The sequence below is a fragment of the Lepidochelys kempii genome, chromosome 4 (genome assembly GCF_965140265.1).
Source record: "Lepidochelys kempii isolate rLepKem1 chromosome 4, rLepKem1.hap2, whole genome shotgun sequence".
Lineage (NCBI taxonomy): Eukaryota > Metazoa > Chordata > Testudines > Cheloniidae > Lepidochelys > Lepidochelys kempii.
In genome coordinates this window covers 43,984,452-43,998,122 of record NC_133259.1, presented here as the reverse complement: position 1 = coordinate 43,998,122, position 13,671 = coordinate 43,984,452, and the positions used below count along the sequence as shown (strand labels likewise).

At 39.5% G+C, this 13,671-nt stretch overlaps 1 protein-coding gene across 4 annotated transcripts in view; it reads right to left on the bottom strand.

The window, feature by feature from the left end:
• Positions 1-13,026, bottom strand: part of JADE1 (jade family PHD finger 1) — an 81,144-nt gene extending 68,118 nt beyond the window's left edge. Inside the window, exon 1 of one of the 4 annotated variants that reach the window (XM_073341109.1) lies at positions 12,852-13,026. The gene's annotated coding sequence lies outside the window, so the exon portion shown is untranslated. Of the gene's footprint in view, positions 1-250; positions 547-12,826 lie in introns of those variants that run through there. The other 3 variants (XM_073341110.1, XM_073341108.1, XM_073341113.1) reach the window with 3 other exon arrangements.
• Positions 13,027-13,671: the final 645 nt, after the last annotated feature.

Genomic DNA, 13,671 nt, shown 5'->3' with positions numbered 1-13,671 from the left:
GTGAAGCTGCAACTCAACTGCCTCCTCTCGCTCCATATCAAGAAGCAAATCTTTTGGCGCCATATTAATGACGTACTATATTATTTCCACTCGGCAGCGACCTTCGGCATTAAATTGCTCTCTAGCTGCTTCTGGAGAACTCCAAAGCAAAGCAACAAAAACCCATCAAATATGGCTGTGCTGGCTGCTCCCCCTGCTCACTCTGCGGCGGCGGCGGCGAGGAGGAAAGTCAGAATCTGGACACAGTTACCTGCTGCTGCTGCCGCCGCGATGGTTGCCAGTGAGGCTGGAGTTTCTCTGCGCGAAGGGGTCTGTGCTGCCTCATGAGTTCAGACAAGCACGGGAAAGTGGGAGCAGATTGTGGCTCCCTTCACTCTCTCTCTCTCTCACACACACACAGACTGACGTTTTTACTTGTTATGGAGGAAGGACTCTGTGAATCAAACTCATTTCTGGGTCACTGCTGCCACAGGGGGGAGCTACTTTAATCCCCTGCCAAAACTAGAAGGAGAGAGAGAGAGCAGAGAGGGGAAAAAAACAGGGTGGGGAAGAGAAGAGGAGAGGAGAGACTACAACACTTAGGAACTGTCTGATTTAACTCTTCACAGCCCTCACTGGAGAGGTCGTGCTCCATTTACAATTGCAAGGAGACGCCTTCATTTTTGAATGGATTTTACTGAAGTATCTCCCTCTTGTGATGAAGAATATTTTGCACTGAAATGTTTCCAGTAGAACTCACCCATTGCTTGAAGTCATACTCATTCAAAATTGTCACTCACTGCTTGAGAGCAGCCCTGTATTCCATTCCTACTGTCTGGAAATTATTTATGCATGTTTGCACAAGGTATTGCTACTGTTATTTTTAATGTGTACTCATGAACACTTTTTTCCAAATATCTCAAAATATTTCACAACTGTTAATTTATTAATGCCTCACACCATTCAAGCCCCATGGCCAGGGCTCTATTTTTTAAAGGGGAAACCAAGGCAGAGAGGTTAAATAACTTGCCCAAGTTCATACAGTGAGTAATAGTCACAGCAAGGATTAGAAATGACTTCTGATTCTCAGTCCCCCACTCTAACCCTTCTGCTTCTCAAACTTTTCCATTGCAGACTGGGGAGAGAAGGGTGAAAATAGGGCCAAAATGTCTTGATGCTCAAATTTAGTTATTTTTAAATACAATTTAGAAAAAATTTATTCTGAATCGGTATCAAATTATTTTTTCATTATGAAAAAGAGGGCATTTAAATGGAGAACACGGAACAGTTTTTAGTATAAAATGCTTTTCCTCGGTCCGTTAATTCATTTTCCCTGGGAAAACAGTGGACTCTCTTCATTTACACAGAGTTCCTGGGTATAGCCAGGAAAGAATAATGCTATAGAGAACATGTATTATAATCTCAAATACAGAAATAAAGCTGTCTGTGGAAAGTAATTCCAAAGACAGTAAACACAATTACAAAATATATATATAATTACAAATTAATGCAGCTCCCCAGGGCAATACTTTTACCCTGTGTGCCAGAATGTCACACCTTAGTTCAGCAAAGGATTTGCTCTGCTATTCATCGACAATTTATCCAAGCACATCATACATCTACCCACCCATCCACCTACGGAACTGGACTCATTGTTACACTTTCTGAAATACACACAACTACAAAAATATCCTCTTTTTTTGTTAATATGTTTTCACTGTGAAAACAAAACAAAAAATAAAGTTTTTATTTGTATATTTATTTCCTCCCCAGAAAAGCAGCCTTAGCAGTCTTCAGGTTTGGGAGTCTAGAATGGGGCTTTCTTCCCCCAGCTTTTTATTTACATGTGTAGTTTAGCTTCATTCACATACCAATGTAAATCTATTATCTAACTTTATTATCCCAGGCCTACCTTAAGGCCCAATTCTGCCAACATTTACTCAGGAGAATAATGTCATAACTGCACCCGTATCCCACTGATATAATTTAGGCTACTTGCATGCATAAAGTTACTCTCCTGAGAGTCTGCAGAATCAGTGCCAGTTGTCACTCATGTAACACCCTCACACAACGGTGACTGCCTGTAGGAAATGTAATACTTTCCTGTTTGATAAACTCTTCCCCCATTACCACATCAACCACTCTCTCTCTCCCAAAACAAACAGACAGAAACCATACAACATAGCTTTTCATAACCCAATAAGAAAGATTTCATTAATTTCACTAGGGGCTTTGTTACTGTCAGTCTATATTACACAAAAGGTGCTTAGATACTGTGGTGATGGGCAGTAGTATAAAACCCTATGATTGATCAATCAATAGACAAACTATAACAACATTATTTTAAAATCACGTAATCCAACCAGATCCCATCTTCCTGACCCCTTTCAAAGTAAGAGTAGAAAATTTGACTTTGTGATCACTCTGAGCAAGTATTCTGCCTTCTGTTGAAGAAGAATAAAACCATCCTGCCTCATTCTCCTTGGATTTCTGGTTGCTTTGTCCCCTTTCTTAGTTCATTGCCTTTTTATGTAAAACAAAAATATAACAATGAATATCTAAATTCTGACTTGCATATTAGGAGTCATTAGCACTTACCTTGGTGTTGTACAGAAGGTCATATGTCTAGGAACAAAGAGTGTAGGCAGTGCTTACAGGATCACGGACTATATCCTGGAAAGCAGTGACTGAAAAGAACTTAGAAGTCATTGTAGAAACCCAACTGAACATGAGCTCCCAGTATGATGCTGTGGTAAAAAGGATTAACACAATCTTTGGATATATAAACAGGGGAATACTAAGTAGAAATATATGGCATTGATGAAACAGTACTAGTGTCCACACTTTAAGAAGTATGTTGAAAAATTAGAGAAAGATTTGTAAGAAGTTACAAGCATGACGTGTGGTGTGGAAAACACATTACAGTGATGGATTTAGGACTTGTCTGTACACAAGCTGTACCACTTCACCTATACTGGTGCAAAGGTGTTTTATAACCCAGTACAGCTATTCTCCCACAGGAAGGTAAATAAGCTATGCCAGTGTAAGGCACACTTGGGGTTGTACCCATATAACTATTTTTGGTAAAAAATAAATTTAAAAAAAATCACGCCCTCGCCAAAATAATTATGCTGATACAAAGTCTACTTATCAAAGAGGGGTTAAGAAGTAATAAAATAAGAGACAGATATAATAGAGCCCTCTATTATCTTTCAGTCCACTACTGAGCAGTTCTCCAGGTTATAGGTAAAATCCTACTCCTACTGAAGTCATTAGCAATTTTGTCATTGACTTCAATGGGGATAAGATTTCACCCTCTCTCTTTTATAGGGCATATCCACAATCAGGAGATTAATTAATATCTTGTTTTAATAAAATTTCTCAGGCACAATAACACTCAAGGCCTCTCTCTTCCTTCTGTGTAATAATAATGTATAATTACTACTTATTTCTATCCAAGTAGTACCCAGAGAATACAGTTAGCATCGGGTCCATTTTGCTAGGCTCTATACAAACAAGTAAGAAGACATGGCCCCTGCCCCAAAGTGTACATCGAGTGTATTCCATACTTATTAAAATTGCATCTAAACTATTCAAATCTATGAGTATTTTATACAGTTGCTTCATTCATCCCACTTCACACCATGTACTGTTGTTTCTGAGCTGAAACAAGGCCAGGAAGAAAAAATACGGCTTTTCTCCATATTTCTGTTATAATTTTAAGGGGAGATGTAATGCTGCAGCAGCATCTGCTAAAACCTTTTCACCATCTATTTTTCCTATTGCGTTTCATTCTTTATTTGATAACACCAGTTATTCCTTTTATGCTTGACATCCTTCATGTTAGTCCCTGCAGAGTCTTGTCCTATGAAAGTGAAAGCAGAGCTAATGAACTTGAGTTCCCCCCACCACTGTTTAATGCAGTCACAGTACCACTTACAACTCTAATCCATCCTTTTGCTCTTTTAGCCTCAATTTATAAAGACCATTTTCCCCTTCCCATTCCTTTCTCGCTAAGATTAGAAACTTGAAGGGAAGAACAAAATGCTGACCCAGCATCTGATCTTCAGGAGTAAGGATTCCAGCAGAGCTCTCGCATCTGCTATTTAAGAGATGGGATATGTATACAGTATATAGATAAGATATAAGACAATTGGGCCAGAACCTGTTTGCCTAACATGAACAGTCCTTTGGACTTCAATTCAACTACTCAAATAAGTACGATGAATAAGATTTTGCCATATATAGATATAAATATATTGTACCCATAAACTGTATATTGTTATATTTTAATACTTTTAAATATGGCAAAGCACAAAATGTTCTCATCTGTTCTCTTGTCCTGCACCAAGAAAGAGAGCAGAGCTTCCTTACCACCTCTCATGCAACTGTCACAAATACTTGACAAATACATAAGGGCCAGATTGTGTCTGGCCTTGCAGAGGTGCACAAGAGGCAAGAGATGGTCTAAGGAGCCTTCCCGACCCCTTCTTTGTTCTGATGCAGGGATCTATCTCAGCATGGCTTGAGGATAACAGATACTAGGCTAGCATAGGCAGTGACAGTAATGTTTCCAAAGAGGACAGGCTGCGGGTGGGGCTGGCCATGGAGCAGAGAGGAGTGCATACTGTGTTCTGAAAATGGGTAGTAAATCTCCTGCTGCAGCATTTGCTCCCTGCAGCCCATGGAAGAATTCTGGATCTTCCTCAGCCACTTGGCTCCCTCGCACACCTCTAAAATAGGTATGGACCTTAAAGGCACAATCTAGGCCTTAAAGGTACAGACATAATTCTGTCTAATCCTATCTATCTGTCCGCTGTCTTTTACTGAACACATCAGTGTGGTATCCAAGCAGCTCACAAAATTATAAAGAGTGCACATATGGTTCCCTCTTTCTTCCCCTCTGTCCCTATGTGCAGGGACTGCATTTCAGGCAAGGGGGTGGGATGTGGTTATGAGAAGACTGGATTGAAGAAGTGGGGTTTTGCATTTTGCTCTGCAGCTGAGGTCATCCTGATGTCTTCTGAGAGTGAGTCCCAGATTCATGGGTAAGTCTCAGAGAAAGCTCTTTCTGTTGCACTCAGGAGTCTCATTCTTGTGGTTAACAGTTCCTTTATTCTAATGGAATGTAGCTGTCATGGGAGTAGGGTGAGCACCTGTCCCAAATTGGGCAGGATAGTCCCGAAATGCAGAGTTCAAGTCCCAGTCCCAAGCAAAATGACTCCAGTACAGCATTTGTCCCAGATTCTCTAAGGCGCCACTCTGCGCCTGCCTCAGGCTCAGGGGTGGTGCCAGCCTCTTCTTAGTGGGGCAGGGCTGAAGTGGGTGTCCTGGGGGAGCAGGGCACATGCCGGGGGATGCTCTCTGGTACCCCAGCATCTTGCCCATGTCAGCTGGAGGGTCTGGGGCTTCCCGCAGCTGCCCAGGCTTCCTTGGCAGCTCTTACCACAGCCTAGCTCCAACTCCCAGCCTGGCCAAGAGGCAGGGCCTTGGGGGGAATGAGGAGCAGCAGGGGGCAGGGGATCAGGGGAAGAGGAGGGGCAAGGGGTAGGACCACAGGGGAGCCTCCTGCATGTGTCCTGCTTTTTCCTTCTGAAAAGGTGGTCACCCTTCATGGGAGGTCATTATCTCACAGCGCATGACAGTTCCCCAGGTAAGCAGAACCAATGCTGTGGAGACCTTTGAATGAGGAATGAAGCCTTGAATTTAACCCAGTATTCAACAGGGAGCCAATGAAAAGAATAGAGGACTGGGGTAGTTTGTGCTCAGTGGCCTATACTGTGGAGCAGACAGGCTGCTGTGTTCTGATTAATTAAGTATCATGACAGCCCTGTGAAGTAGAGATTATAATACTCATTTTACTGGTAAGCAGGGGCATATAGAAGTGAAGTCACTTGCACAAGTCACACAGTAAGTCAATGGTGAAACCAGAAGTCATGCCTATCAGTCCAGATCTCTAACCACTAAACTATACTCCTCTCTTATCCTGTTATATACTACACAATATAATACAATTTATGCATCTATGGCACCTTTCATGCAAACATCTTAAGCTGCTTTTACAAGTAAAATTTAGTCATTAAGGAAAATGGGTACATATTCATCTTAATTTTAAGTGGACAGGGAAAAGGCTAGGCAAATATCCAAAGGTAACAAATTCCAAAATCTAGAAGCACAGCTATTAAAAACACCAATTGCCAAATGATTTCAATTTAAAAGTAGGGGCTGACAGGAAATGAGCAGAACAAGAACCTCAAGGGAACTACTAAGCAGGGAGTTAAATTGTAGGTCTCTGAGGTAGGTAGGATGAAATTGATGCACCTTTAAAGTCAACAGTATGCTTTTGTACATGATGAGAGATTTGACTGGCAAGTAAGGCAGTTTCTCAAGCATAGGTAGGATGGGCTACAAGAACCTCATACAAATGAGAACTCTTCAGCCACAAGATTCAGTCCTAGTCAAAGTAAATATATGCTCCTATCTGCAAGCTCATCAAGCAATACATTAAGCTATCTAGTCTAGCTTAACTTCAACTGCAGTATTAAACTGTGTTCATGCAGACTGCAATCTTGCAGTGAAAGATATGTGTTACAATGAGATCAATATAATGGTTCAAAAGAATCTAAAGCCACTCTTCCAATTACAGATGGCACAAAAAAATGGGTTATGATAACATTGCTAAATATAGTACAGTGGTGGTAGGGATAGGGAGGAATTGAGTCAATAAAAATCCAGCGTTGAAGTAATTTAACTTTTACAAGTCTATCAATTTCAACTTGGGATGTTTAAGACTAAGAGTTAGAAGGATCAAACTGAAGAAGACTGACTGCTAGGCTGCACCAGCAATTTTGGGAATTTTTCTGGAAAGAGCAGAAACCTTGGATGGAGCATCCCATGTTGTCCTTCTTTAAGTTCCACTTGGTGTTTTATGGAAGTGCCCTTAAGCTAGTTCTACTTGTGATCTCTCCTTGCAGTCTCTTCCAAATCCCATGATTCACCCAAAGTTCAGTGAAGTTTAAACTGAGGCCAGACCAGGAAAAGTGACGCCTCTGACAGTGTCTAAAAGATCACAAGTTTTTCATTTTGAGTTAGAAAATTAAGGGGAGTTCATGCTATTAAAACTGAATTAATAGAGAAAATAACTTAAGTAAGTGCTCTAGGAAGGAGCTTCCAAAGTGTGGGGTTTCCCAATGGGGCAGAGTACAGCTGTCCTTTCTGCACTTGTGCCATCACTGCCCCGTCACAGAAAGGTGCACAAGAAATAATCTGCATTAGCCAAATAGTACAGACGTGGTAAGAGTCCTGAGTATACAGACCTATGACCAATTCTTCCTGTGCATTACCACAACTCCAGCAAGGATTGTAAAGTAAAGGTAAAGTCCACTCATGATACTAATGACGAATAACACTTGAAACCAGATTATGACAATTGGAAAAAAGATACAGTACATAACGTCACCGGGAAACAATTAGGCAGTAAATAGAGAGAAGGACAGAGGAGAAATTTCACTCACAAAAGAAATATTCCCCACTTCAGCTTGTATATCATCAGCTACCAATACTCTAATCCTCTTGTGGGGATGTTAATGATCCGTTAATAAAGGGGAGAAATCTGCCTGAATATTCAAAAGGTCCTCTCTTGCTCCCATAGAAAACAACAACAAAATTCCCATTAACTTCAATAAGTCTATAGTTTAGCAGCTGTTCTAGATCAAATATTCATAAATTCCAACTCCATTTTACCCAGATGCTAGGTAACTGGGGTCAGAAGAAGCTCTCTTTTTACAGAGGAGTAAGTGTTGGTGTATAAACAGTCTGCTGCACAATTATTTTCAATTGTTGAATGTTTACACAGAGCAGAAATAGCTGAGGAAACAAATCTCTAACTCCAAATAGAGTGCAACAAGAACATTGGTTAGCTTTATAACATACAGTGGGTTTCATTACACAAATGATCAGATTAATAAATTTTAATCAGCCTCATAAAAAATAAAGGGATAATCAAACTGTCCTATGAACTTAATTCTTGCTATTTTGTAAGGCATTCAGGGGGTTATCATTTCAGCCAGGCCTCTACCTGCCCTGAACTTGTGCTCTCACAAAACTATGTTCATATACTTATGCCTACACTTTGCTAATAGTCCTAACACACACATGCACTCGTTAAGTAGTCTAACACCTGCATGTGTACAAATCTCCGATTAAAACAAACTGGCTCCAGTTTTGTGAGTGCAAATTCTAACACTTGGGTTTAGGTGTTGGACTGTTTAAGAGATAAGGACAAGTATTAGAACATGTAATGTAGTCACCAATCCATTCCATTGCTTAATCTGGCCAAGACTAAGACCAAATACTGCAAAAATTTACATCCACTTTTAACTCCAAGATTGGGACCTTACACAGCCCCCATGTGGTAACACCATGAAGCACAAGTTGTCTTCTCAATCTGCAAGCCAGTGAGCGCAGGAACTACAGGTTCTGTGTGTGCCCAGCAGCTCCAGAATAAATCACCTTTGTGTTGTCCTGTCTTCTCTTTTCTTACAGATATTTAGTCCTGCAAAGTGCAGCCACAAGTATATGTGTGTGAAATTTTGTACTAGCACAAGTTAAATCCAAAGCATGAAAATTCAGCCCTCAAAAAAAGAAAAGTAAAATGCTATTAAAAAAGAAGCTTAATTAGACTGTGTAACTGAACACAACTATTTGACATTACAATTCAGGTCAATGGTATTTTACTAACATTTTGCCAAGTCCTGAAGACCTTATTCAGTTCTTTCTCAGGCAAAAGTCTAGTGTGACTGAGGTCTGAATGAGAATTTTAGGATTTGACCCAATGGTTGTATGTAATAACCAGAATAATTGCCGTATGTGTTAAATATGTGATGTATTGTTGATGTCTGGAATAATACAGTATGTGTTTTTGAATGGTTTTTTTTTGGCCCTTTATGATGAAAATACATATTTTTAAAAGAAAGATGCTTAAGGATTTTCATGTAACAGCAAATAAAATAAAAATAATCATAATTAATGATGTCCACTTATATAGCACCTTTCATCTGAACATCTTAAATCAATTTACAGACATTAAGTAAGCAAGTCTCCCAATATCCTTGTCAGATTGGAGACTAGTATTCTATCCATTTCACAAATGGAGAAATTGAGGCACAGATATTAAGGGATTTAATAAGGCAAAGATGAGACCCCAGATACCTTAACTCCCAGTCCTAATCTCTAGCCACAAAATTATACATCCTTTTCCTTCTATGCTATTAAAACAACAACAGCAGCAGCAGCAACAAACTACGCATGCAGTTACCAAACTGTTAACAATGTAATTCTGTACTGCATGTCTAAAATGGAATCTGTATTGCAGTTTCAGGAAAAAAAGAGCCCTTCATAAACTAATGGTCACCTGCACTCAAGCAGACCTGAGGAATGATTTCTTCAAATGTTTCATTTAAGAGAGTATTACAGTGAGTGTTTCAGAGGTGACATGGTCTTTGCATTTAAACCTATGCAAAGGAAGAAACTCAAACAGCTGCCTGGTAAATTCTCAGTGCAGATGAAGGAAATGTTCAAGATGTAGATGGCCTTGGAGTCATTTCATACCATTCATAACAGTAATTCTGAAATTATATCACAAAAACATCAGACAGAGCTGATTACTTATTAGAAGGTGCGGCTTCTCTGCTGTTGTTCCAAACCCAGGGCTTCAAAAGATACGTTTAATAATGTACATAAGGAATGATGAAGACTTGGAAATTAAATTGTTACTCTGGCTCCTGTGAACTTTGATTCAAGTAAGCAAAAAAAGAAAAATCTGCTCTGCCTGTGCTGACAGATTTTGGTACTGGGTAAACATCTGTTTCTTCAGCTGAAATGCCTAAAGCCACACAATTACAAAAGTACCAACCTTTTGCTTCCTATGGTGAACATCTTTAAACACTGGGTATTTTCCATCTGAAATAGTTACATTTACTGGGGTATCTGAGGCAGGTCCTATTCTAAGTGTAGGAGATATTACAAGTGCCACAATAAAGGTGGGCACTGGTGTATGGTAATTGATTTTTAAATGTGTCAACTGTATTGGTATTTGTAATTCTCCCCTATGTCTCCAATGGGAAAATTTTGCTGCTGCTGCTGCAAAGGAATGCAAAGAGGAGGCCGGGAGTGGAACAAATTCTGCAGTGAGGATGTGTGTCCTTCAGTAAATATCCAGGGGAGAGTTCAATGCTATGCTTCTGAAATATTCAGCCCCACTAGAAGAAGCACCAGCAGGGAGCTAGGCATAAGTACAGAGCCTGCCAGCTCTTTCCCATTGGACCATACTCCAGCTTCCTCAGGGCATTAGGCCCAGTGGCTCTCATCCTGACCACACTCACTCCACATGTAGAAGAGGAGCCTCCAGAAGATGTTTTCAGGGTGGTCTTTAAAAGCCCAGACCTCCCAGAAGGCATGCATGCACTATGATTAACAGCAGCACCAGCAGGTTCTTTTGAACCCAATGTCGACTCTTCCTGGACTCTGGCATCTGCACATCAATTATCCTGACAGAATGGCTATTCAACCATTCCATGACCCAAGGGAAGTAGTCTTCAACCCCGCTTCCTGCACATCTCCTGAAGCTGTACCTTGGGCCGAAGATTTGGCCCTAACTGTATATAATTTAATTGTATTCCATACGTTTCAAAGACCATGTATTTCAAAGTGCTTTACAACGTAATACTGGTATTTCCAATTATTGTCTTGAAAAATACTGCCATTTGTTTGTGTTCAGCAATAACTGACACACACAGTCTTGGCTACCAAGCATTAGATTGCCAGCAGGCATCCCTGATTTCAGCCATGGAAGAAGTAAGCGGGAATTGAGGCCACCCACACTTTTGCAGGAGGCAGTTAGCAATTTGCACAATCAGGCCCAGAAACCAAATTCGCAATTGCACACTCCCTTAGTCATTCTGTGTGAACAAATGTTGGTTTCTGGAGTATGCAGACAGAAATATTGTCCCACTAAAGGATCCCAATAACCAACCACATCCCTTTCATAATGTGATCATCAGGTCTTCATTTAGCTTGTCTGCTCTGCTACATAGCTAGTTAACATCTTTAATCCTTTTTATGGTTGTTGCAGACAAGTTCGTATAAAGAGTTTTACATTTTGTCTGGAAAACTTGTGCAATTGTTCAAGGAAGAAAGCCATAGATCAAGTCCCAAGCAACAAATAATAATTAAAATAAACACACTCTAGCTACAAAACAATGGTTAGGAAATGCATAAGCCTATTAAGAGAAATTATGATTGTTTTCAAGGTAAAAGGCATTAATATTGGTCTTGTTTTTAAAGTTTCCTAGATTCAACTACACTTTGTAAGCGTCCATTAAAATAAAAACAGGGACTAAAATCCTATCCTTATTGAAGTCAATGACATTTGAGTCATCTTTAGTCTATACAGCAGTAACAATTTAAATTATACTTTACAGGGGATATACTACACTACACCAGTTATAGTCTCATAACAGAAAGTATACCCAGACTTATTTAACTTCTGTTCAAATTTAGGTCCATATCCTGCAAACATTTAAAGGAGTAAAGTTACTTTTGTGTATTTAGTGGACTGAGCCTTTATTCTACTGCCTCCTTTCCTGCATTGCTATGGATTAAAAGGTACTGCGAAGGCCCCAGTTTAGCAAGGCACAATCTTCAGCATATGTATATCTTTCAGCACATATACTCCCATTGAAAAGCAGTTGAACAACATTTTTTTTTAAAACTTGTTTTAAAAACTATTAATGAAAAGATGGTCCCTTTTAAACGCTCTGGTTAGTGAAGAAGCTTTATTGTCCTCGGTGTGTATTGCCTGGAGATTGTTACACCTCACCCTGTTCAATCACTCAGAATATAGCTTTCATACAAGCCTTTGTATAAACTAATCATAAATTTGGTTTATTTTATATTTTTCTATGAAAAACAACAATGTATTTTATATTCTTTTGTCATTGAAAGATACTAGCAAAGTCAAAAAAAGTCAAAGTATGGCAGAAAATAAAAAGGAGGACGGTCATATTATGCAAACATCCTGGAATCAGCAACCCAAGGTGCATTGCATGACAACATAAAAGAAGAAAACCAACCCCTTCTGCAAAGCAGTTCATTTTTATGTATCAAGATAAACCATATGACCATGTGATCTTGCCTTTGGGAAAGCAATAGGAACTGGCTTGAGTCTACCAGCCAGCCCTAAGAAGCCTAATTAGCAATAGCACCTTGATGTAAAAGCCTTTGCTTTTCATCCCATGTGTTTTTAAGTAATTATTTACTTCCAAGTATGAATACAGGAGGAATGTTTGCCCTGGGACATTCTTTTTTTCTACACTAAATTGTATTTTCTGAAGGAATTTGTAAAACTGTTTCTTTACCTTTTTAGGGAGAAAAATTAAATGGTGACTACAGAACACATTAGGCTAACACCTAAGCAGGTGAAAACTCTGCATGCATGAGAAGAAAATAAAGAAAACAGCATTTTGCAGTGAAATTCCTTGTATTGAATTACTAAAGAGTCACATAGCCTTCTACACCTAGTCTTTACATCAGTTTGAGTGCTAGCCGACTGGAAAGTTAGGATGCCAAAAGTTGCCTTGTCAAAACCACTAATTTATTTAATGCATTCCACTTATTGATTTTTTCCCCATTATTCACCTAGTTCTGTAAACTGGGAGAATAATTAGCAGGTACATACAAATTTTCCAAATTTTCCTGGTCGAATATTTATAAAGAATTTAGTTCATTTTCCCAGCTCTGAACTAGACCATTATACATCACCATATTTACAAGAAAAGCAAAGCCTTACCAATTTTAGTTTGTGTACGTCTCACCTTTTTAAAAGAGCAAAAATAAAGAACAGGGAAGAAACATGTTCAGTGCAGCTTTATGCTTCACTCCCTTTTCTGGGAACAGCACAGGCATTTCGTGGATGGGACCAACACAAGCCATTTCCAAGTCAAGTCTTTGCTTTTTATTTTTTAACCCTGGTGAGTGGTGCCAATGTGTTTGACTTACATTTTCCCAGGATTCAGTCATTTTGCAGTGTTGCAGATACAGGGATTCTTTTGTTTTTGGATAGCATTCAAAATATTGCAGGCATTAGTAGAAACAGATTATAATAATAATATATTTTCTGAAAGGTGAAATGTACAGGCATATTGCCCTGATTAACAGGGACAGCAAACCACAAGAATTTCCTCAGGAGGAAAATTTGCACAAGGAGCTAGTAAGCAGTTTCTCATTTTTTCTTGACTTAAGTCACAGCACTGTTATCACTTTAGACCAGATATCACTAATAACCCTGCTGCCTGTACTTCTGAGAAATTGACTCTAAAATAGTTCAAGGAAAACCAACTAGGAAGCTGCACAGCAATGCCTTCTCAGTCTTAGGCCTAATTTTCAAAGTGGCCTCAACCCACTTAAATTTGCACTTAAGTTGTGTATCCAAAATCCAGCATTTACATGTGCAATTGGGTAGCTGGACATCTAGCTACTCAACCTGCAAACACAAAATTGTTGGGGCAAATTTGGGCCCTGCTCCTGCAAAATTCTTAGACATGTACTTAACTGTTCTCATGTGAATAGTCCCATGGCCTTCAGTGAGACCACTCATATAAGTAAAGTGGTTTGGAGGGGTTTAGGGGACACTTA